Below are 21,685 nucleotides of genomic sequence, written 5' to 3' on the forward strand. Positions count from 1 at the left end.
GCTAGATGAACGAACGTCTCTCCTCATGCTCAGTTCTGAGAGATAATTGTGTGTGAAAGCCTTCCTTCACCTAGCTTGTTGGGAACACAAAGTTTCTCTTCAGTTGCAAACTCCACTCCATAAATATATATGGGGAGGTACTAGCTCCAACTCGGTTTTACAGTGAAAACTGCAGGAATTTCAAACCAGCACTAGGAAACAGACTGAGAAACCAGAGTAAAAGTTTCTCCTGCAACCCGTTTCTTTGTGCTAGATGAACGAACGTCTCTCCACATGCTCAGTGCTGAGAGATAATTGTGTGTGAAAGCCGTCCTTCACCTAGCTTGTTGGGAACACAAAGTTTCTCTTCAGTTGCAAACTCCACTCCATAAATATATATGGGGAGGTACTAGCTCCAACTCGGTTTTACAGTGAAAACTGCAGGAACTTCAAACCGGCACTAGGAAACAGACTGAGAAACCAAAGTAAAATTTTCTCCTGCAACCCGTTCCCTTTGTGCTAAATGAACGAACGTCTCTCCACATGCTCAGTTCTGAGAGATAAGTGTGTGTGAAAGCTGTACTTCACCTAGCTTGTTGGGAACACAAAGTTTCTCTTCAGTTGCAAACTCCACTCCATACATATATATGGGGAGGTACAAGCTCCAACTCGGTTTTACAGTGAAAACTGCAGGAACTTCAAACCGGCACTAGGAAACAGACTGAGAAACCAGAGTAAAAGTTCCTCCTTCAACCCGTTCCCTTTGTGCTAGATGAACGAACGTCTCTCCACATGCTCAGTTCTGAGAGATAAGTGTGTGTGAAAGCCGTCCTTCACCTAGCTTGTTGGGAACACAAAGTTTCTCTTCAGTTGCAAACTCCACTCCATATATATATATGGGGAGGTACTAGCTCCAACTCGGTTTTACAGTGAAAACTGCAGGAACTTCAAACCGGCACTAGGAAACAGACTGAGAAACCAGAGTAAAAGTTTCTCCTGCAACCCGTTCCCTTTGTGCTAGATGAACGAACGTCTCTCCACATGCTCAGTTCTGAGAGATAAGTGTGTGTTACAGCCGTACTTCACCTAGCTTGTTGGGAACACAAAGTTTCTCTTCAGTTGCAAACTCCACTCCATACATATATATGGGGAGGTACTAGCTCCAACTCAGTTTTACAGTGAAAACTGCAGGAACTTCAAACCGGCACTAGGAAACAGACTGAGAAACCATAGTAAAAGTTTCTCCTGCAACCCGTTCCCTTTGTGCTAGATGAACGATCGTCTCTACACATGCTCAGTTCTGAGAGATAAGTGTGTGTGAAAGCCGTCCTTCACCTAGCTTGTTGGGAACACAAAGTTTCTCTTCAGTTGCTAACACCACTCCATACATATATATGGGGAGGTACAAGCCCCAACTCTGTTTTACAGTGAAAAATGCAGGAACTTCAAACTGGCACTAGGAAACAGACTGAGAAACCAGAGTAAAATTTTCTCCTGCAACCTGTTCCCTTTGTGCTAGATGAACGAACGTCTCTCCAGATGCTCAGTTCTGAGAGATAAGTGTGTGTGAAAGCCGTCCTTCACCTAGCTTGTTGGGAACACAAAGTTTCTCTTCAGTTGCAAACTCCACTCCATACATATATATGGGGATGTACTAGCTCCAACTCGGTTTTACAGTGAAAACTGCAGGAACTTCAAACCGGCACTAGGAAACAGACTGAGATACCAGAGAAAAAGTTTCTCCTGCAACCCGTTCCCTTTGTGCTAGATGAACGAACGTCTCTCCACATGCTCATTTCTGAGAAATAAGTGTGTGTGTAAGCCGTCCTTCACCTAGCTTGTTGGGAACACAAAGTTTCTTTTCAGTTGCAAACCCCAATCCATACATATATATGGGGAGGTACAAGCTCCAACTCGGTTTTACAGTGAAAACTGCAGGAACTTCAAACTGGCAGTAGGAAACAGACTGAGAAACCAGTGTAAAAGTTTCCCCTGCAACCCGTTCCCTTTTAGCTAGATGAACGAACGTCTCTCCACATGCTCATTTCTGAGTGATAAGTGTGTGTGAAAGCCGTCCTTCACCTAGCTTGTTGGGAACACAAAGTTTCTCTTCAGTTACAAACCCCACTCCATACATATATATTGGGAGGTACTAGCTCCAACTCGGTTTTACAGTGAAAACTGCAGGAAATTCAAACCGACACTAGGAAACAGACTGAGAAACCAGAGTAAATGTTTCCCCTGCAACCCGTTCCCTTTGAGCTAGATGAACGAAAGTCTCTCCACTTGCTCATTTCTGAGAGATAAGTGTGTGTGAAAGCCGTCCTTCACCTAGCTTGTAGGGAACACAAAGATTCTCTTCAGTTGCAAACTCCACTCCATACATATATATGGGGAGGTAATAGCTCCAACACGGGTTTACAGTGAAAACTGCAGGAACTTCAAACCGGCACTAGGAAACAGACTGAGAAACCAGAGTAAAAGTTTCTCCTGCAACACGTTCCCTTTGTGCTAGATGAACGAACGTCTCTCCACGTGCTCAGTTCTGAGAGATAAGTGTGTGTGATAGCCGTCCTTCACCTAGCTTGTTGGGAACACAAAGTTTCTCTTCAGTTGCAAACTCCACTCCATACATATATATGGGGAGGTACTAGCTCCAACTCTGTTTTACAGTGAAAACTGCAGGTACTTCAACCCGGCACTAGGAAACAGACTGAGAAACCAGAGTAAAAGTTTCCCCTGCAACCTGTTCCCTTTTTGCTAGATGAACGAACGTCTCTCCACATGCTCAGTTCTGAGAGATAATTGTGGGTGAAAGCAGTCGTTCACCTAGCTTGTTGGGAACACAAAGATTCTCGTCAGTTGCAAACTTCACTCCATACATATATATGGGGAGGTACTAGCTCCAACTCGGTTTTACAGTGAAAACTGCAGGAAATTCAAACCGGCACTAGGAAACAGACTGAGAAACCAGAGTAAATGTTTCTCCTGCAACCCGTTCCCTTTGTGCTAGATGAACGAACGTCTCTCCACATGCTCAGTTCTGAGAGATAATTGTGTGTGAAAGCCGTCCTTCACCTAGCTTGTTGGGAACACAAAGTTTCTCTTCAGTTGCAAACTCCACTCCATACATATATATGGGGAGGTACTAGCTCCAACTAGGTTTTACAGTGAAAACTGCAGGAACTTCAAACCGGCACTAGGAAACAGACTGAGAAACCAGAGTAAAAGTTTCTCCTGCAACCCGTTCCCTTTGTGCTAGATGAACGAACGTCTCTCCACATGCTCGGTTCTGAGAGATAAGTGTGTGTGAAAGCCGTCCTGCACCTAGCTTGTTGGGAACACAAAGTTTCTCTTCAGTTGATAACTCCAATCCATACATATATAAGGGGTGGTACTAGCTTCAACTCGGTTTTACAGTGAAATCTGCAGGAACTTCAAACCGGCACTAGGAAATAGACTGAGAAACCAGAGTAAAAGTTTCTCCTACAACCCGTTCACTTTGTGCTAGATGAACGAACGTCTCTCCACATGCTTGGATCTGAGAGAAAAGTGTGTGTGAAAGCCGTCCTTCACCTAGCTTGTTGGGAACACAAAGTTTCTCTTCAGTTGCAAACACCACTCCATACATATATATGGGGAGGTACAAGCCCCAACTCGGTTTTACAGTGAAAAATGCAGGAACTTCAAACCGGCACTAGGAAACAGACTGAGAAACCAGAGTAAAATTTTCTCCTGCAACCTGTTCCCTTTGTGCTAGATGAACGAACGTCTCTCAACATGCTCAATTCTGAGAGATATGTGTGTGTGAAAGCCGTCCTTCACCTAGCTTGTTGGGAACACAAAGTTTCTCTTCAGTTGCAAACTCCACTCCATACATATATATGGGGAGGTACTAGCTCCAACTCGGTTTTACAGTGAAAACTGCAGGAACTTCAAACCGGCACTAGGAAACAGACTGAGATACCAGAGAAAAAGTTTCTCCTGCAACCCGTTCCCTTTGTGCTAGATGAACGAACGTCTCTCCACATGCTCATTTCTGAGAAATAATTGTGTATGTAAGCCTTCCTTCACCTAGCTTGTTGGGAACACAAAGTTTCTTTTCAGTTGCAAACCCCAATCCATACATATATATGGGGAGGTACAAGCTCCAACTCGGTTTTACAGTGAAAACTGCAGGAACTTCAAACCGGCAGTAGGAAACAGACTGAGAAACCAGTGTAAAAGTTTCCCCTGCAACCCGTTCCCTTTTAGCTAGATGAACGAACGTCTCTCCACATGCTCATTTCTGAGTGATAAGTGTGTGTGAAAGCCTTCCTTCACCTAGCTTGTAGGGAACACAAAGTTTCTCTTCAGTTGCAAACTCCACTCCATACATATATATGGGGAGGTACTAGCTCCAACACGGGTTTACAGTGAAAACTGCAGGAACTTCAAACCGGCACTAGGAAACAGACTGAGAAACCAGAGTAAAAGTTTCTCCTGCAACACGTTCCCTTTGTGCTAGATGAACGAACGTCTCTCCACGTGCTCAGTTCTGAGAGATAAGTGTGTGTGAAAGCCGTCCTTCACCTAGCTTGTTGGGAACACAGTTTCTCTTCAGTTGCAAACACCAATCCATACATATATATGGGGAGGTACTAGCTCCAACTCTGTTTTACAGTGAAAACTGCAGGTACTTCAACCCGGCACTAGGAAACAGACTGAGAAACCAGAGTAAATGTTTCCCCTGCAACCTGTTCCCTTTTTGCTAGATGAACGAACGTCTCTCCACATGCTCAGTTCTGAGAGATAATTGTGGGTGAAAGCAGTCGTTCACCTAGCTTGTTGGGAACACAAAGATTCTCTTCAGTTGCAAACTCCACTCCATACATATATATGGGGAGGTACTAGCTCCAACTCGGTTTTACAGTGAAAACTGCAGGAAATTCAAACCGGCACTAGGAAACAGACTGAGAAACCAGAGTAAAAGTTTCTCCTGCAACCCGTTCCCTTTGTGCTAGATGAACGAACGTCTCTCCACATGCTCAGTTCTGAGAGATAAGTGTGTGTGAAAGCCGTCCTTCACCTAGCTTGTTGGGAACACAAAGTTTCTCTTCAGTTGCAAACTCCACTCCATACATATATATGGGGAGGTACTAGCTCCAACTCGGTTTTACAGTGAAAACTGCAGGAACTTCAAACCGGCACTAGGAAACAGACTGAGAAACCAGAGTAAAAGTTTCTCCTGCAACCCGTTCCCTTTGTGCTAGATGAACGAACGTCTTTCCACATGCTCGGTTCTGAGAGATAAGTGTGTGTGAAAGCCGTCCTGCACCTAGCTTGTTGGGAACACAAAGTTTCTCTTCAGTTGATAACTCCAATCCATACATTTATAAGGGGTGGTACTAGCTTCAACTCGGTTTTACAGTGAAATCTGCAGGAACTTCAAACCGGCACTAGGAAATAGACGTAGAAACCAGAGTAAAATTTTCTTCTACAACCCGTTAACTTTGTGCTAGATGAACGAACGTCTCTCCACATGCTTGGATCTGAGAGAAAAGTGTGTGTGAAAGCCGTCCTTCACCTAGCTTGTTGGGAACACAAAGTTTCTCTTCAGTTGCAAACTCCACTTCATAAATATATATGGGGAGGTACTAGATCCAACTCGGTTTTACAGTGAAATCTGCAGGAACTTCAAACCGGCACTAGGAAATAAACTGAGAAACCAGAGTAAAATTTCTCCTGCAAACCGTTCAATTTGTGCTAGATGAACGAACGTCTCTCCACATGCTCAGTTCTGAGAGATAATTGTGTGTGAAAGCCGTCCTTCAACTAGCTTGTTGGGAACACAAAGTTCCTCTTCAGTTGCAAACACCACTCCATACATATATATGGGGAGGTACTAGCTCCAACTCGGTTTTACAGTGAAAACTGCAGGAACTTCAAACCGGCACTAGGAAACAGACTGAGAAACCAGAGTAAATGTTTTTCCTGCAACCCGTTCACTTTGTGCTAGATGAACGAACGTCTCTCCACATGCTCAGTTCTGAGAGATAAGTGTGTGTGAAAGCCGTTCTTCACCTAGCTTGTTGGGAACACAAAGATTCTCTTCAGTTGCAAACTCCACTCCGTAAATATATATGGGGAGGTACTAGCTCCAACTCCGTTACACAGTGAAAACTGCAGGAACTTCAAACCGGCACTAGGAAACAGACTGAGAAAATAGAGTAAAAGTTTCTCCTGCAACCCGTTCCCTTTGTGCTAGATGAACGAACGTCTCTCCACATGCTCAGTTCTGAGAGATAAGTGTGTGTGAAAGCCGTCCTTCACCTAGCTTGTTGGGAACACAAAGTTTCTCTTCAGTTGCAAACTCCACTCCATACATATATATGGGGAGGTACTAGCTCCAACTCGGTTTTACAGTGAAAACTGCAGGAACTTCAAACCGGCACTAGGAAACAGACTGAGAAACCAGAGTAAAAGTTTCTCCTGCAACCCGTTCCCTTTGTGCTAGATGAACGAACGTCTCTCCACATGCTCGGTTCTGAGAGATAAGTGTGTGTGAAAGCCGTCCTGCACCTAGCTTGTTGGGAACACAAAGTTTCTCTTCAGTTGATAACTCCAATCCATACATATATAAGGGGTGGTACTAGCTTCAACTCGGTTTTACAGTGAAATCTGCAGGAACTTCAAACCGGCACTAGGAAATAGACTGAGAAACCAGAGTAAAATTTTCACCTACAACCCGTTCACTTTGTGCTAGATGAACGAACGTCTCTCCACATGCTTGGATCTGAGAGAAAAGTGTGTGTGAAAGCCGTCCTTCACCTAGCTTGTTGGGAACACAAAGTTTCTCTTCAGTTGCAAACTCCACTTCATAAATATATATGGGGAGGTACTAGATCCAACTCGGTTTTACAGTGAAATATGCAGGAACTTCAAACCGGCACTAGGAAATAAACTGAGAAACCAGAGTAAAATTTCTCCTGTAAACCGTTCAATTTGTGCTAGATGAACGAACGTCTCTCCACATGCTCAGTTCTGAGAGATAAGTGTGTGTGAAAGCCGTCCTTCACCTAGCTTGTTGGGAACACAAAGTTCCTCTTCAGTTGCAAACCCCACTCCATACATATATATGGGGAGGTACTAGCTCCAACTCGGTTTTACAGTGAAAACTGCAGGAACTTCAAACCGGCACTAGGAAACAGACTGAGAAACCAGAGTAAAAGTTTCCCCTGCAACCCGTTCCCTTTTTGCTAGATGACCGAACGTCTCTCCACATGCTCAGTTCTGAGAGATAATTGTGGGTGAAAGCAGTCGTTCACCTAGCTTGTTGGGAACACAAAGATTCTCTTCAGTTGCAAATTCCACTCCATACATATATATGGGGAGGTACTAGCTCCAACTCGGTTTTACAGTGAAAACTGCAGGAAATTCAAACCGGCACTAGGAAACAGACTGAGAAACCAGAGAAAAAGTTTCTCCTGCAACCCGTTCCCTTTGTGCTAGATGAACGAACGTCTCTCTACATGCTCAGTTCTGAGAGATAAGTGTGTGTGAAAGCCGTCCTTCACCTAGCTTGTTGGGAACACAAAGTTTCTCTTCAGTTGCAAACACCACTCCATACATATATATGGGGAGGTCCTAGCTCCAACTCGGTTTTACAGTGAAAACTGCAGGAACTTCAAACCGGCACTAGGAAACAGACTGAGAAACCAGTGTAATTGTTTCACCTGCAAAAAGTTCCTTTTGTGCTAGTTGAACGAAGGTCTCTCCACATGCTCAGTTCTGAGAGATAAGTGTGTGTGAAAGCCGTCCTTCACCTAGCTTGTTGGGAACACAAAGTTTCTCCTCAGTTGCAAACTCAAATCCATACATATATATGGGGAGGTACTAGCTCCAACTCGGTTTTACAGTGAAAACTGCAGGAACTTCAAACCGGCACTAGGAAACAGACTGAGAAACCAGAGTAAAAGTTTCTCCTGCAACCCGTTCAATTTGATCTAGATGAACTAACGTCTCTCCACATGCTCAGTTCTGAGAGATAAGTGTGTGTGAAAGCCGTCCTTCACCTAGCTTGTTGGGAACACAAAGTTTCTCTTCATTTGCAAACTTCACTCCATACATATATACGGGGAGGTACTAGCTCCAACTCGGTTTTACAGTGAAAACTGCAGGAACTTCAAACCGGCACTAGGAAACAGACTGAGAAACCAGAGTAAAAGTTTCTCCTGCAACCCGTTCCCTTTGTGCTAGATGAACGAACGTCTCTCCACATGCTCAGTTCTGAGAGATAATTGTGGGTGAAAGCAGTCGTTCACCTAGCTTGTTGGGAACACAAAGACTCTCTTCAGTTGCAAAATCCACTCCATACATATATATGGGGAGGTACTAGCTCCAACTCGGTTTTACAGTGAAAACTGCAGGAAATTCAAACCGGCACTAGGAAACAGACTGAGAAACCAGAGAAAAAGTTTCTCCTGCAACCCGTTCCCTTTGTGCTAGATGAACGAACGTCTCTCTACATGCTCAGTTCTGAGAGATAAGTGTGTGTGAAAGCCGTCCTTCACCTAGCTTGTTGGGAACACAAAGTTTCTCTTCAGTTGCAAACTCCACTCCATACATATATATGGGGAGGTACTAGCTCCAACTCGGTTTTACAGTGAAAACTGCAGGAACTTCAAACCGGCACTAGGAAACAGACTGAGAAACCAGTGTAATTGTTTCACCTGCAAAACGTTCCTTTTGTGCTAGTTGAACGAACGTCTCTCCACATGCTCAGTTCTGAGAGATAAGTGTGTGTGAAAGCCGTCCTTCACCTAGCTTGTTATGAACACAAAGTTTCTCCTCAGTTGCAAACTCAAATCCATACATATATATGGGGAGGTACTAGCTCCAACTCGGTTTTACAGTGAAAACTGCAGGAACTTCAAACCGGCACTAGGAAACAGACTGAGAAACCAGAGTAAAAGTTTCTCCTGCAACCCGTTCACTTTGATCTAGATGAACTAGCGTCTCTCCACATGCTCAGTTCTGAGAGATAAGTGTGTGTGAAAGCCGTCCTTCACCCAGCTTGTTAGGAACACAAAGTTTCTCTTCATTTGCAAACTTCACTCCATACATATATACGGGGAGGTACTAGCTCCAACTCGGTTTTACAGTGAAAACTGCAGGAAGTTCAAACCGGCACTAGGAAACAGACTGAGAAACCAGAGTAAAAGTTTTTCCTGCAACCCGTTCACTTTGTGCTAGATGAATGTAAGTCTCTCCACATGCTCGGTTCTGAGACATAAGTGTGTGTGAAAGCCGTTCTTCACCTAGCTTGTTGGGAACACAAAGTTTCTCTTCAGTTGCAAACTCCACTCTATACATATATATGGGGAGGTACTAGCTCCAACTCGGTTTTACAGTGTAAATTGCAGGAACTTCAAACCGGCACTAGGAAACAGACTGAGAAACCAGAGTAAAAGTTTCTCCTGCATACCGTTCCCTTTTTGCTAGATGAATGAATGTCTCTCCACATGCTCAGTTCTGAGAGATAAGTGTGTGTGAAAGCCGTCCTTCACCTAGCTTGTTGGGAACACAAAGTTTCTCTTCAGTTGCAAACTCCACTCCATACATATATATGGGGAGGTACTAGCTCCAACTCGGTTTTACTGTGAAAACTGCAGGAACTTCAAACAGGCACTAGGAAACAGACTGAGAAACTAGAGTAAAAGTTTTTCCTGCAACCCTTTCCCTTTGTGCTAGATGAACGAACTTCTCTCCACATGCTCAGTTCTGAGAAATAAGTGTGTGTGAAAGCCGTCCTTCACCAAGCTTGTTGGGAACACAAAGTTTCTTTTCAGTTGCAAACCCCACTCCATACATATATATGGGGAGGTAGTAGCTCCAACTCGGTTTTACAGTGAAAACTGCAGGAACTTCAAACCGGCACTAGGAAACAGACTGAGAAACCAGAGTAAAAGTTTCTCCTGCAACCCGTTCCCTTTGTGCTAGATGAACGAACGTCTCTCCACATGCTCAGTTCTGAGAGATAAGTGTGTGTGAAAGCCGTCCTTCACCTAGCTTGTTGGGAACACAAAGTTTCTCTTCAGTTGCAAACTCCATTCCATACATATATATGGGGAGTTTATATCTCCAACTCGGTTTACATTGAAAACTGCAGGAACTTCAAACCGGCACTAGGAAACAGACTGAGAAACCAGAGTAAAAGTTTCTCCTGCAACCCGTTCACTATGTGCTAGATGAACGAACGTCTCTCCACATGCTCAGTTCTGAGAGATAAGTGTGTGTGAAAGCCGTCCTTCACATAGCTTGTTGGGAACACAAAGTTTCTCTTCAGTTGCAAACTCCACTCCATACATATATATGGGGAGGTACTAGCTCCAACTCGGTTTTACAGTGAAAACTGCAGGAACTTCAAACCGGCACTAGGAAACAGACTGAGAAACCAAAGTAAAAGTTTTTCCTGCAACCGGTTCCCTTTGTGCTAGATGAATGAAAGTCTCTACACATGCTCAGTTCTGAGACATAAGTGTGTGTGAAAGCCGTCCTTCACCTAGCTTGTTGGGAACACAAAGTTTCTCTTCAGTTGCAAACTCCACTCCATACATATATATGGGGAGTTAATATCTCCAACTCGGTTTTACTGTGAAAACTGCAGGAACTTCAAACCGGCACTAGGAAACACACTGAGAAACCAGCGTAAAAGTTTCCCCTGCAACCCGTTCCCTTTGTGCTAGATGAACGAACGTCTCTCCACATGCTCGGTTCTGAGAGATAATTGTGTGTGAAAGCCGTCCTTTAACTAGCTTGTTGGGAACACAAATTTTCTCTTCAGTTGCAAACTCCACTCCATACTTATATATGGATAGGTACTAGCTCCAACTCGGTTTTACAGTGAAAACTGCAGGAACTTCAAACCGGCACTAGGAAACAGACTGAGAAACCAGAGTAAATGTTTCTCCTGCAACCAGTTCCCTTTGTGCTAAATGAACGAACGTCTCTCCACATGCTCAATTCTGAGAGAGAAGTGTGGGTGAAAGCCTTCCTTCACCTAGATTGTTGGGAACACAAAGATTCTCTTCAGTTACAAACTCCAATCCATACATATATATGAAGTGGTACTAGCTCCAACTCGGTTTTAGGGTGTAAACTGCAGGAACTTCAAACCGGCACTAGGAAAATGACTGAGAAACCAGAGTAAAAGTTTCTCCTGCAACCCATTCCCTTTGTGCTAGATGAACGAACGTCTATCCACATGCTCAGTTCTGAGAGATAAGTGTGTGTGAAAGCCGTACTTCAAGTAGCGTTTTGGGAAAACAAAGTTTCTCTTCAGTTGCAAACTCCACTCCATATATTTATAAGGGGAGGTACTAGCTCCAACTCGGTTTTACAGTGAAAACTGCAGGAACTTCAAACCGGCAATAGGAAACAGACTGAGAAACCAGAGTAAAAGTTTCTCCTGCAACACTTTCCCTTTTTGCTAGATGAACGAACGTCTCTCCACATGCTCAGTTCAGAGACATAAGTGTGTGTGAAAGCCGTCCTTCACATAGCTTGATGGGAACACAAAGTTTCTCTTCAGTTGCAAACTCCAATCCATACATATATATGGGGAAGTACTAGCTCCAACTCAGTTTTACAGTGAAAACTGCAGGAATTTCAAACCGGCACTAGGAAACAGACTGAGGAACCAGAGTAAATGTTTCTCCTGCAACCCGTTCCGTTGATGCTAGATGAACGAACGTCTCTCCACCTGCTCAGTTCTGAGAGATAAATGTGTGTGAAAGCCGTCCTTCACCTAGCTTGTTGGGAACTCAAAGTTTCTCTTCAGTTGTAAACTCCAATCCATACATATATAAGGGGAGGTACTAGCTCCAACTCGGTTTTACAGTGAAATTTGCAGGAACTTCAAACCGGCACTAGGAAACAGACTGAGAAACCAGAGTAAAAATTTCTCCTGCAACCCGTTCCCTTTGTGCTAGATGAACGAACGTCTCTCCACATGCTCGGTTCCGAAATATAAGTGTGTGTGAAAGCCGTCCTTCACCTAGCTTGTTGGGAACACAAAGTTTCTTTTCAGTTGCAAAACCCACTCCATATATATATATGGGGAGGTACTGGCTCCAACTCGGTTTTACAGTGAAAACTGCAGGAACTTCAAACCGGCACTAGGAAACAGACTGAGAAACCAGAGTAAAAGTTTCTCCTGCAACCCGTTCCCTTTGTGCTAGATGAACGAACGTCTCACCACATGCTCAGTGCTGACAGATAAGTGTGTGTGAAAGCCGTCCTTCACCTAGCTTGTTGGGAACACAAAGATTCTCTTCAGTTGCAAACTCCACTCCATACATATATATGGGGAGGTACTAGCTCCAACTCGGTTTTACAGTGAAAACTGCAGGAACTTCAAACCGGCACTAGGAAACAGACTGAGAAAACAGAGTAAAAGTTTCTCCTGCAACCCGTTCCTTTTGTGCTAGATGAACGAACGTCTCTCCACATGCTCAGTTCTGAGAGATAAGTGTGGGTGAAAGCCTTCCTTCACCTAGCTTGTTGGGAACACAAAGATTCTCTTCAGTTGCAAACTCCACTCCATACATATATACGGGTAGGTACAAGCTCCAACTATGTTTTACAGTGAAAACTGCAGTAACTTCAAACCGGCACTAGGAAACAGACTGAGAATCCAGAGTAAAAGTTTCTCCTGCAACCTGTTCCATTTGTGCTAGATGAACGAACATCTCTCCACATGCTCAGTTCTGAGAGATAAGTTTTTGTGAAAGCCGTCCTTCACCAAACTTGTTGGGAACACAAAGTTTCTCTTCAGTTGCAAACTCCACTCCTTACATATATATGGGGAGTTTCTAGCTCCAACTTGGTTTTACAGTGAAAACTGCAGGAAGTTCAAACCGGCACTAGGAAACAGACTGAGAAACCAGAGTAAAAGTTTCTCCTGCAACCCGTTCCCTTTGTGCTAGATGAACGAAAGTCTCTCAACATGCTCAGCTCTGAGATAAGTGTGTGTGAAAGCCGTCCTTCATCTAGCTTGTTGGGAACACAAAGTTTCTCTTCAGTTGCAAACTCCACTCCATAAATATATATGTGGAGATACTAGCTCCAACTCGGTTTTACAGTGAAAACCGCAGGAACTTCAAACTGGCACTAGGAAACACACTGAGAAACCAGAGTAAATGTTTCTCCTGCAACCCGTTCCCTTTGTGCTAGATGAACGAACGTCTCCCCACATGCTAAGTTCTGAGAGATAAGTGTGTGTTACAGCCGTACTTCACCAAGCTTCTTGGGAACACAAAGTTTCTCTTCAGTTGCAAACTCCACTCCATACATATATATGGGGAGGTACTAGCTCCAACTCGGTTTTACAGTGAAAACTGCAGGAACTTCAAACCGGCACTAGGAAACAGACTGAGAAACCAGAGTAAATGTTTCTCCTGCAATCCGTTCCCTTTGTGCTAGATGAACGAATGTCTCTCCACATGCTCAGTTCTGAGAGATAAGTGTGTGTGAAAGCCGTCCTTCACCTAGCTTGTTGGGAACACAAAGTTTCTCTTCAGTTGCAAACTCCACTCCATACATATATATGGGGAGGTACTAGCTCCAACTCGGTTTTAATGTGAAAACTGCAGGAACATCAAACCAGCACTAGGAAACACACTGAGAAACCAGAGTAAAAGTTTCTCCTGCAACCCGTTCCCTTTGTGCTACATGAACAAACGTCTCTCCACATGCTCAGTTCTGAGAAATAAGTGTGTGTGAAAGCCGTCCTTCAACAAGCTTGTTGGGAACACAAAGTTTCTTTTCAGTTGCAAACCACACTCCATATATATATATGGGGAGGTACTAGCTCCAACTCGGTTTTACAGTGAAAACTGCAGGAACTTCAAACCGGCACTAGGAAACAGACTGAGAAACCAGAGTAAAAGTTTCTCCTGCAACCCGTTCCCTTTGTGCTAGATGAACGAACGTCTCTCCACATGCTCAGTTCTGAGAGATAAGTGTGTGTGAAAGCCACCTTCACCTAGCTTGTTGGGAACACAAAGTTTCTCTTCAGTTTCAAACTCCACTCCATACATTTATAAGGGGAGGTACTAGCTCCAACTCGGTTTTACAGTGAAATCTGCAGGAACTTCAAACCGGCACTAGGAAACAGACTGAGAAACCAGAGTAAAAGTTTCTCCTGCAACCCGTTCCCTTTGTGCTAGATGAACGAACGTCTCTCCACATGCTCAGTTCTGAGAGATAAGTGTGTGTGAAAGCCGTCCTTCACCTAGCTTGTTGGGAACACAAAGTTTCCCTTCAGTTGCAAACTCCATTCCATACATATATATGGGGAGGTACTAGCTCCAACTCGGTTTTACAGTGAAAACTGCAGGAACTTCAAACCAGCACTAGGAAACAGACTGAGAAACCATAGTAAAAGTTTCTCCTGCAACCCTTTCCCTTTGTGCTAGATGAACGAACGTCTCTCCACATGCTCAGTTATGAGACATAAGTGTGTGTGAAAGCCGTCCTTCACCTAGCTTGTTGGGAACACAAAGTTTCTCTTCAGTTGCAAACTCCACTCCATACATATATATGGGGAGGTACTAGCTCCAACTCGGTTTTACAGTGAAAACTGCAGGAACTTCAACCCGGCACTAGGAAACAGACTGAGGAACCAGAGTAAATGTTTCTCCTGCCACCCGTTCCATTTGTGCTAGATGAACGAACTTCTCTCCAACTGCTCAGTTCTGAGAGATAAATGTGTGTGAAAGCCGTACTTCACCTAGCTTGTTGAGAACACAAAGTTTCTCTTCAGGTGCAAATTCCACTCCATACATATATAAGGGGAGGTACTAGCTCCAACTCGTTTTTACAGTGAAAACTGCAGGAAATTCAAACCGGCACTAGGAAACAGACTGAGAAACCAGAGTAAATGTTTCTCCTGCAACCACTTCCCTTTGTGCTAGATGAACGAACGTCTCTCCACATGCTCAGTTCTGAGAGATAAATGTGGGTGAAAGCCTTCCTTCACATATCTTGTTGGGAACACAAAGATTCTCTTCAGTTGCAAACTCCAATCCATACATATATATGAGGAGGTACTAGCTGCAACTCGGTTTTACAGAGAAACTGCAGGAACTTCAAACCGGCACTAGGAAACAGACTGAGAAACCAGAGTAAAATTTTCTCCTGCAAACCGTTCCCTTTGTGCTAGATGAACGAATGTCTCTCCACATGCTCAGTTCTGAGAGAAAAGTGTGTGTGAAAGCCGTCCTTCACCTAGCTTGTTGGGAACACAAATTTTCTCTTCAGTTGCAAACTCCACTCCATACATATATATGGGGAGGTACTAGCTCCAACTCGGTTTTACTGTGAAAACTGCAGGAACTTCAAACCGGCACTAGGAAACAGACTGAGGAACCAGAGTAAATGTTTCTCCTGCAACCCGTTCCATTTGTGCTAGATGAACGAACTTCTCTCCAACTGCTCAGTTCTGAGAGAAAAATGTGTGTGAAAGCCGTCCTTCACATAGCTTGTTGGGAACAGAAAGTTTCTCTTCAGTTGCAAACTCCAATCCATACATATATAAGGGGAGGTACTAGCTCCAACTCGGTATTACAGTGAAAACTGCAGGAACTTCAAACCGGAACTAGGAAACAGACTGAGAAACCAGAGTAAAAGTTTCCCCTGCAACCAGTTCCCTTTGTGCTAGATGAACGAACTTCTCACCACATGCTCAGTGCTGAGAGATAAGTGTCACTGAAAGCCGTCCTTCAACTAGCTTGTTGGGAACACAAAGATTCTCTTCAGTTGCAAACTCCACTCCAATCATATATATGGGGAGGTACTAGCCCCAACTCGATTTTACAGTGGAAACTGCAGGAACTTCAATCCGGCACTAGGAAACAGACTGAGAAAACAGAGTAAAAGTTTATCCTGCAACCCGTTCCCATTGTGCTACATGAACGAACGTCTCTCCACATGCTCGGTAGTGAAAGATAAGTGTGTGTGAAAGCCGTCCTTCACCTATCTTTTTGGGAACACAAAGTTTCTTTTCAGTTGCAACACCACTCCATACATATATATGGGGAGGTACTAGCTCCAACTCGGTTTTACAGTGAAAACTGCAGGAACTTCAAACCGGCACTAGGAAAAAGACTGAGAACCAGAGTAAATGTTTCACCTGCAACCCGTTCCCTTTGAGCTAGATGAACGAACGTCTCTCCACTTGCTCATTTCTGAGAGATAAGTGTGTGTGAATGCCGTACTTCACCTAGCTTGTTGGGAACACAAATATTCTCTTTAGTTGCAAACTCAACTTCATACATATATATGGGGAGGTACTAGCTCCAACTCGTTTTTACAGTGAAAACTGCAGGAACTTCAAACCGGCACTAGGAAACAGACTGAGAAACCAGAGTAAAAGTTTCTCCTGCAACCCGTTCCCTTTGTGCTAGATGAACGAACGTCTTTACACATGCTCGGTTCTGAGAGATAAGTGTGTGTGAAAGCCTTCTTTCTCCTAGCTTGTTGGGAACACAAAGATTCTCTTTAGTTGCAAACTCCACTCCATACATATATATGGGGAGGTACTAGCTCCAACTCGGTTTTACAGTGAAAATTGCAGGAACTTCAAACCGGCACTAGGAAACAGACTGAGAAACCAGAGTAAAAGTTTCTCCTGCAACCCGTTCAATTTGTGCTAGATGAACGAACGTCTCTCCACATGCTCAGTTCTGAGAGATAAGTGTGTGTGAAAGCCGTCCTTCACCTAGCTTGTTCGGAACACAAAGTTTCTTTTTAGTTGCAAACTCCACTCCATACATATATATGGGGAGGTTCTAGCTCCAACTCGGTTTTACAGTGAAAAGTGCCGGAACTTCAAACCGGCTCTAGGAAACAGACTGAGAAACCAGAGTAAAAGTTTCTCCTGCAACCCGTTCCCTTTGTGCTAGATGAACGAACGTCTCTCCACATGCTCAGTTCTGAGAGATAAGTGTGTATGAAATCCGTTTTTCACCTAGTTTGTTGGGAACACAAAGTTTCTCTTCAGTTGCAAACTCAACTCAATACATATATATGGGGCAGTACTAGCTCCAACTCGGTTTTACAGTGAAAACTGCAGGAACTTCAAACCGGCACTAGGAAACTGACTGAGAAAACAGAGTAAATGTTTCACCTGCAACCCGTTCCCTTTTTGCTAGATGAACGAACGTCTCTCCACAAGCTCAGTTCTGAGATATAAGTGTGTGTGAAAGCCGTCCTTCACGTAGCTTGTTGGGAACACAAAGTTTCTCTTCAGTTGCAAACTCCATTCCATACATATATATGGGGAGGTACTAGCTCCAACTCTGTTTGACAGTGAAAAATGCAGGAACTTCAAACCGGTACTAGGAAACACACTGAGAAACCAGATAAATGTTTCTCCTGCAACCCGTTCAATTTTTGCTAGATGAACGAACGTCTCTCCACATGCTCAGTTCTGAGAGATAAGTGTGTGTGAAAGCCTTCCTTCACCTAGCTTGTTGGGAACACAAAGATTCTCTTCAGTTGCAAACTCCAATCCATACATATATATGGGGATGTTCTAGCTCCAACTCGGTTTTACAGTGAAAACTGCCGGAACTTCAAACCGGCTCTAGGAAACAGACTGAGAAACCAGAGTAAAAGTTTCTCCTGCAACCCGTTCCTTTGTGCTACATGAACGAACGTCTCTCCACATGCTCGGTTCTGAGAGATAAGTGTGTGTGAAAGCCGTCCTTCACATAGCTTGTTGGGAACACAAAGTTTCTCTTCAGTTGTAAACTCCAATCCATACATATTATGGGGAGGTACTAGCTCCAACTCGGTTTTACAGTGAAAACTGCAGGAACTTCAAACCGGCACTAGGAAACAGACTGAGAAACCAGAGTAAAAGTTTCTCCTGCAACCCGTTCCCTTTGTGCTAGATGAAAGAACGTCTCTCCACATGCTCGGTTCTGAGAGATATGTGTGTGTGAAAGCCGTCCTTCACCTAGCTTGTTGGGAACACAAAGTTTCTCTTCAGTTGCAAACTCCACTCCATACATATATATGGGGAGGTACTAGCTCCAACTCGGGTTTACAGTGAAAACTGCAGGAACTTCAAACCGCACTAGGAAAGAGACTGAGAAACCAGAGTAAAAGTTTCTCCTGCAACCCGTTCCTTTTGTGCTAGATGAACGAACGTCTCTCCACATGCTCGGATCTGAGAGATAAGTGTGTGTGAAAGCCTTCTTTCTCCTAGCTTGTTGGGAACACAAAGTATCTGTTTAGTTGCAAACTCCACTCCATACATATATATGGGGAAGTTCTAACTCTAACTCGGTTTTACAGTGAAAACTGCCGGAACTTCAAACCGGCTCTAGGAAACAGACTGAGAAACCAGAGTAAAAGTTTCTCCTGCAACCCGTTCCCTTTGTGCTAGATGAACGAAAGACTCTACACATGCTCGGTTCTGAGAGATAAGTGTGTGTGAAAGCCGTCCTTCACATAGCTTGTTGGGAACACAAAGTTTCTCTTCAGTTGTAAACTCCACTCCATACATATTATGGGGAGGTACTAGCTCCAACTCGGTTTTACAGTGAAAACTGCAGGAACTTCAAACCGGCACTAGGAAACTGACTGAGAAACCAGAGTAAATGTTTCACCTGCAACACTTTCCCTTATTGCTAGATGAACGAAAGTCTCTCCACAAGCTCAGTTCTGAGATATAAGTGTGTGTGAAAGCCGTCCTTCACGTAGCTTGTTGGGAACACAAAGTTTCTCTTCAGTTGCAAACTCCACTCCATACCTATATATGGGGAGGTACTAGCTCCAACTCGGTTTTACAGTGAAAACTGCAGGAACTTCATACCGGCACTAGGAAACAGACTGAGAAACCAGAGAAAATGTTTCTCCTGCAACCCGTTCCCTTTGTGCTAGATGAAAGAACGTCTCTCCACCTGCTCAGATCTGAGAGATAAGTGTGTGTGAAAGCCGTTTTTCACCTAGCTTGTTTGGAACACAAAGTTTCTCTTCAGTTGCAAACTCCACTCCATACATATATAAGGGGAGGTACTAGCTCCAACTCGGTTTTACAGTGAAATCTGCAGGAACTTCAAACCGGCACTAGGAAAGAGACTGAGAAACCAGAGTAAAAGTTTATCCTGCAACCCGTTCCCTTTGTGCTAGATGAACGAACGTCTCTCCACATGCTCGGTTCTGAAAGATAAGTGTGTGTGAAAGCCGTCCTTCACCTAACTTTTTGGGAACACAAAGTTTCTTTTCAGTTGCAAACCCCACTCCATACATATATATGGGAAGGTACTAGCTCCAACTCGGTTTTACAGTGAAAACTGCAGGAACTTCAAACCGGCACTAGGAAAAAGACTGAGAACCAGAGTAAATGTTTCACCTGCAACCCGTTCCCTTTGAGCTAGATAAACGAACGTCTCTCCACTTGCTCATTTCTGAGAGATAAGTGTGTGTGAATGCCGTACTTCACCTAGCTTGTTGTAAACACCAAGATTCTCTTTAGTTGCAAACTCCACTCCATACATATATATGGGGTGGTACTAGCGCCAACTCGGTTTTACAGTGAAAACTGCAGGAACTTCAAACCGGCACTAGGAAACAGACTGAGAAACCAGAGTAAAAGTTTCTCCTGCAACCCGTTCCCTTTGTGCTAGAAAAACGAACGTCTCTCCACATGCTCGGTTCTGAGAGATATGTGTGTCTGAAAGCCTACTTTCTCCTAGCTTGTTGGGAACACAAAGATTCTCTTTAGTTGCAAACTCCACTCCATACATATATATGGGGAGGTACTAGCTCCAACTCGGTTTTACAGTGAAAACTGCAGGAACATCAAACCGGCACTAGGAAACAGACTGAGAAACCAGAGTATAAGTTACTCCTGCAACCCGTTCAATTTGTGCTAGATGAACGAACGTCTCTCCACATGCTCAGTTCTGAGAGATAAGTGTGTGTGAAAGCCGTCCTTCACCTAGCTTGTTCGGAACACAAAGTTTCTTTTTAGTTGCAAACTCCACTCCATACATATATATGGGGAGGTTCTAGCTCCAACTCGGTTTTACAGTGAAAAATGCCGGAAATTCAAACCGGCTCTAGGAAACAGACTGGGAAACCAGAGTAAAAGTTTCTCCTGCAACCCGTTCCCTTTGTGCTAGATGAACGAACGTCTCTCCACATGCTCGGTTCTGAGAGATAAGTGTGTATGAAACCCGTCCTTCACCTAGCTTGTTGGGAACAAAAGTTTCTTTTTAGTTGCAAACTCCAATCCATACATATATATGGGGATGTTCTAGCTCCAACTCGGTTTTACAGTGAAAACTGCCGGAACTTCAAACCGGCTCTAGGAAACAGACTGAGAAACCAGAGTAAAAGTTTCTCCTGCAACCCGTTCCTTTGTGCTAGATGAACGAACGTCTCTCCACATGCTCGGTTCTGAAAGATAAGTGTGTGTGAAAGCCGTCCTTCACCTAACTTTTGGGAACACAAAGTTTCTTTTCAGTTGCAAACCCCACTCCATACATATATATGGGGAGGTACTAGCTCCAACTCGGTTTTACAGTGAAAACCTCAGGAACTTCAAACCGGCACTAGGAAAAAGACTGAGAACCAGATAAAATGTTTCACCTGCAACCCGTTCCATTTGAGCTAGATGAACGAACATCTCTCCACTTGCTCATTTCTGAGAGATAATTGTGTGTGAAAGCCGTCCTTCACCTAGCTTGTTGGGAACACAAAGTTTCTCTTCAATTGCAAACTCCACTCCATACATATATATGGGGAGGTACTAGCTCCAACTCGGTTTTACTGTGAAATCTGCAGGAACTTCAAACCCGCACTAGGAAACAGACTGAGAAACCAGAGTAATAGTTTCTCCTGCAACACGTTCCCTTTGTGCTAGATGAACGAACGTCTCTCCATATGCTCGGTTCTGAAAAATAAGTGTGTGTGAAAGCCGTCCTTCACCTAGCTTGTTGGGAACACAAAGTTTCTTTTCAATTGCAAACTCCAATCCATACATACATATGAGGTGGTACTAGCTCCAACTCGGTTTTACAGTGAAAACTGCAGGAACTTCAAACCGGCACTAGGAAACAGACTGAGAAACCAGAGTAAATGTTTCTCCTGCAACACTTTCCCTTTGTGCTAGATGAACGAACGTCTCTCCATATGCTCGGTTCTGAGAGATAAGTGTGTGTGAAAGCCGTCCTTCACCTAGCTTGTTGGGAACACAAAGTTTCTCTTCAATTGCAAACTCCAATCCATACATATATATGAGGAAGTACTAGCTCCAACTCGGTTTTACAGTGAAAACTGCAGGAACTGCAAACCGGCACTAGGAAACAGACTGAGAAACCAGAGTAAATGTTTCTCCTGCAAACCGTTCCCTTTGTGCTAGATGAACGAACGTCTCTCCACATGCTCAGTTCTGACAGATAAGTGTGTGTGAAAGCCTTCCTTCACCTAGCTTGTTGGGAACACAAAGATTCTCTTCAGTTGCAAACTCTACTCCATACATATATATGAGGAGGTACTACCTCCAACTCGGTTTTACAGTGAAAACTGCAGGAACTTCAAACCGGTACTAGGAATCAGACTGAGAAAACAGAGTAAAAGTTTCTCAGGCAACACGTTCCCTTTGTGCTAGATGAACGAACGTCTCTCCACATGCTCAGTTCTGAGAGAT

Source organism: Camelus bactrianus, chromosome 28 (genome assembly GCF_048773025.1).
Source record: "Camelus bactrianus isolate YW-2024 breed Bactrian camel chromosome 28, ASM4877302v1, whole genome shotgun sequence".
NCBI lineage: Eukaryota > Metazoa > Chordata > Mammalia > Artiodactyla > Camelidae > Camelus > Camelus bactrianus.